The sequence below is a fragment of the Zea mays genome, chromosome 6, assembly GCF_902167145.1.
Source record: "Zea mays cultivar B73 chromosome 6, Zm-B73-REFERENCE-NAM-5.0, whole genome shotgun sequence".
In the NCBI taxonomy this organism is placed as follows: Eukaryota; Viridiplantae; Streptophyta; class Magnoliopsida; order Poales; family Poaceae; genus Zea; species Zea mays.
In genome coordinates, this window is record NC_050101.1 from 21,926,090 (window position 1) to 21,931,048 (window position 4,959).

A 4,959-nucleotide genomic window follows, 5' to 3' on the forward strand; every position below is an offset into this window, starting at 1 on the left:
AATCTCACCAGACAGCTGCTCCACTTGCAAATCTTTTTCTACCATTTCTTGAGACAAGTCAACCACAAGCTCCTCTCTGTTATCCAACGTGATCTTTGTTGCCTCCAGCAGTGCCATCAGATGGGACATCGCCTCACCGCGCATCACCTGCAGACGGTACAGAGCATTCATGCACCGTACTGTCAAGTGCGCAGTCTATCCTGGGTAGATGGCCCAGATATCCTTAGCATGCTCCACCCGATCCTTCCACATTGGGTCGTCCTCCTTCTCAGCGGGGAACAAGCCAATGGGGTGGGTAGCCAGCTCTAAGGGATGAAATCCACAGAAGGTAGTCAATCCATGCAGAGCGATCGCCTCGATCGTGTCCTCTGCCCGATACCCAAAAGACTCTGAGTCCAAGGAGCGCCATCCTGGCTGCAGGGGATGAGGCTCCAAGGTCATCCTCACCTGACAGCGAGGCACTCGGTGCTTCTCGAACTGCTGCACCGCGTACTGAGGGGGTGTCGTGTATCCGGCTCCCTGAAGCACTTCCCACAAAATGCGGGGAAAACCCTCTCGTGCAAGTCCGTCAGTGTGGGTCAGTGCATTTCCGTCATCGGAGGATCCGTGGGAAGTCATCTGTGTACGGTTAAGCGTAAGTAAAAGAAAAAGAATTATAAAAAGAATAAGAGAAAAATAAAACTCCGCCTTTCTCTAGTTAGGTAAAAAGGCACTAAGGACCTAGTTGGTTGTTATCTTGTTTTTAAGTCCTTTACTCAGTTATCCATTGCTCAGTTATGAATGCATGCATGCTCGTCCTGAACGACCTCACAACAAGATCAAAGGAGTAGGGAGGAACTCCCATCCTTTAAAAGTGGCCTGTAGGGCCTAGTTACTTAGCCACCTAGCTACCCTTCTATTAACCTAAGGCTTCATGTCCTAGGTCTATCCTGCTCGTCCTATTATCTATCCAACTTGTTTCTATCAAGTTTTATTTAGAAAATTGATGGTATTTACATTTTATTGATTCCTCTGTGGTGGTACAAGCTCCGATACCAGCTGTGGCGGAACTGCCCGAATTATTCCAACTTAAGTGCCCAAGTCCCACCTTAGAGGCTAGACCACACTTAAATGGGAATAACCCGTCAATCACTCGGATCTAGTCCGACACGGCCACTGACAGGATCAAGTACCACAATCTCACTCGATGGTGAGTCACAGAGCAAATACAATAAAGCATAATACCATGCATGGAAGAGTATTTAAATTATTACATCATCATTGTCACCATCGGAGTTTTCGCAAAAGTAACCATCAGTGTTTTGAAGTGCAGCGGAAATAAACTAACGATAAATAAATGGAGAGATGGGGAAGCCTATCCCATCACTCCTCATGCTCCTCCTCAACCGAGGCAGGGTCCCACTCGACAGTCCAACCCGGTGGCAGGGTGGACGGCCAAGTCACTCCAGCAACCATGTCCTCCAGAGAACCTGTAAAAAATTATGCCACAAGCAAGGCTGAGTATACTAATACTCAGCTAGACTTACCCGGTGTGAGGAGTCTACTCCTCTACCTCTAGACATGCAGCTGTTTGGCTATGGGGTTTGGTTGCCAAAAGCACTAGCTGAGTTTCTAAATCAAGATTTTAACTTAGTCAAAGTTAAGTGTGACTCTCTTAAGGCTAAAAGTGGACTATCTATTCATACATGGTAGCAAGCATTATTGACAATCAACATCTTATCTCATCTCATCATACTTTCACTTATTACTCAATGCAGTACAATGGATCAAGCAGTCTCATTAGCTGCGAGAAGCAGACGATTCGAATCGAGTTTTTATCCTTGCAAGGTAAACCTAAACACACGACATGCAGGGGTACTCCGTCCCCACACATATCAACCGTCCCCATCGATTCCCCGTCAGCAGATCAGGGCTCACCGCCTTGGCGTACAATGCCTCACTGACCCCGACTGGCCGTCGTGCAGTGACCGCACTTGTACCCACCATAACCGGAATGGGAGACCTCGTCTCAGGTCGCGTGAGGGGCAAAGTCTACTGCCAGGTTCAATCAGGTACTAGGCTTACCGATTTACCATATTTCTCGGTATGTGCTTAGTACGTTCAAACGCTTGACACAGGTATCCGCACGTTAATCCTTATTCCATTTTCCATCTCGTAACAACCAATCCCCATGGATTGTTGTCCACCAACTAGTATCATGATAGTGTGAAAGTGGGTACAATCAATTTCCTGATCTCACGCGAGTGCTAGAAAAATCACTCGTCTTCTACCGAGATCCTACTTAATCAAGCAGCTACTCGACCTAGCATACTAGTATTCATCTCAATAGGATTCCTGAGATCATGCAACTAGGGTTTCAAACAATTCCTATACTTAAGTGCACAATCAATCCTACAATCATTAAGTGAAGTAAAATAGCATAAATAACAGGTTATGCATAAAACCGGGGCTTGCCTTCAAAAGCAGTGGCAGGCAGGTCCTCTGGTGCAGGCTCTGGTGCTGGATCGGGGGCAACCTCCTGGGCAGCTCCTTGCTCCGGCACGAGGATGTACTCTCCGTCAGCAAGATTACAGTCTATCGAAATGCAATGAATATGTATGTCATGATTATGCAAGATTTAAGAACATTAAGTTAAAGAAACTAAGTTAAGAAGTTACTTAGGGTTTTCTTAGTCATGTGGGGCTTCTAGTGGTATATATATAGATAGACTCATTACCCTTTAGACTTAGGTTTGGCTTTAGGATAACATAGTGGAATTTGTATTGTCTTGATACATTCTAGTGGACAGATTACAAGGTTTTGGGAAATCATTAATTCACATTATTCATTTTCCTTTCTTTAATTTCCCATTTAGGGTTTCTAAGGTAGGTTTGAACTACAACAAGGTTTTAATAATTTCCAAAAATTCTGTAAAAAAGTACAGTGGGTTGTCACTTGCCATTCTAGCTTGTTTTGAGAATATGAGGCTTAAAGTATAAAAGCTAGGCTTTAAACAAAAATGACAAAAGTTATGCAAAATTGGCCTCTTTACACTACACCTCTTAGTTAGGGGTAGGTTCTGTCCTAAAGGTTATTTTTACTGGCATCCCATGGTAATAATAGGTCTCTGTGCTAAAAATCACAGAAAACTAAGGGGTGGTTATTTGGTTATGATTTTCTTAAGTTTAATGTCAAAAAGGCACTTTCTACTACATTATTATTTGAAAAATGTCAAACAGCAGATTTCATATTTTTCCTAAGTTCTCTCTAATAAAACAATAGTTATCCCAAGGGTGGGGGTGTTTTTACCTTGGGGTTATTTTTGTAGAGTTTTTCTAAGTTTCACTTGTTTTGCTAAAACAATAGGGATCTTACTTATTTTACACTAAAACAGGGTATGGTATATTTTTCCAGTGAACTATATTGAATGAGTAACTTAACAAAAATAGGGGTGCCCTTTGGTTCACTATTTAAAGTACATTTTTCATTTTCTTAACTTTAAGCATAATGCAAAAGAAGGGGTAAAAACTAGCTCAATGTAGTGGACAGAGGGGTTCAACATTTTTAAACAGATCAGTAGGTAGATATAAACTTCTCCAAATTTTTCTAACCCTAGTTAAATAGTACAACCATTTTTCTTGCTATTTTTGAGCTTTTGGTCAAAACTATAATTAAATCAGAACCTTATAGTTTTCTATAGTACCTATGGGGTTTTATATTTTTCTTAAGTAGGTTATATTAATTAGAGTCTAGCAAAATTGGTTTGACCAAATTTGGATAAATCAAACAGAAGTTATGGGTTTTTAAAGTTTCTGTTTGAATTTAAATTAGGTTTTAATAAGGTTTTCCTGAAAAAGCAGTTTGCCTCGAGGTCCCTGGGTTTGCAACAAATCAAACCTCACAGATCTACCCTCGCGCCACTGTTCACTTGAGTCTCTGACTCTTCACTTAACCCCCCGGATTTCTCTCCCTCTCACCCGCAGTCCCTCCCTTAACTGAAACAGTAGCCGCGGAAAGAAAAGGGTGGCGCGGCTTACCGGCGGCGAGGGAGGTCCGGCGAAGGGTGAGGTCGACTCGGGGAGGTTCTGGCGAGCACGTCGAGGTACGGCTCGTCGCTGGAGATGGCCGGAATCGCCCGGTCCACGTGTGCAGGCGGGCGAGCTCGTCGGCAGCGTGTGCTCCGGCCTATCCACGGCGGCATAGTTCAATCCAAGGGCATAGGGAGCTTCGTGGAGGTCTAAGGAGTCTAACCGTGCAAGGAATCGAGGAGAGATTCACCGTGTACCTCGGTCCACGGTTGCCGGCGGTCGGGTGAAGTCCGGTGACCTTGGGCCGGCCTCTCTGGCGAAGCAAACTCCGATTCCTCGCTCGGGGAGCTTCACAGAGACGTGCACAGTCTTCTCCGAGGGCTGGATGGGGTTGGGAATGGCGGGGCTGGCCGGTCTACGGTGGCAGGGGGCTCGGGTGGCCGCGGGCACGTTGCGCACGGGCAAACGGCGGTGAACTGAGCTCCGGTGAGGCTTGAGCGCGTGCAGAGGGGTACGGCCAAGGCTCCTGGGCGTTTTATAGGCGCGGACGCGGACCAGGGCGCTGGCGTGCTCTGGCGCGGCAGACGGCGTCGAACACGTGGCGGTTTGTTTCTTCCATTGTTCAAACGTCGGCAGAGGTCGCAAACGTGCGAATCTTTGCAAAAGTTCGGCGCAGACCTCTTCCTGGCACCTAGGGCTGTCACTCAACTATGAGATGTCGGGGCAGATATGGCCTAGGGAGGGAGATCTTCGGGTGCCAAATCGGGTGTGTCACACTGAGCACTTCGCGACAAAAGCCATGCCATGGCATGTCAAACGTCCGAGTCTCGGGCTCAACTTTTTTCCAGTGGGTGCCCTAAGTGGTATAGCACATTTTTGGTATAGAACCCAAGTGGTTTTGGCGCCATTTTCAAAGTGAACACGGTTGATCTTTGAATTAGGGCTAAAATGT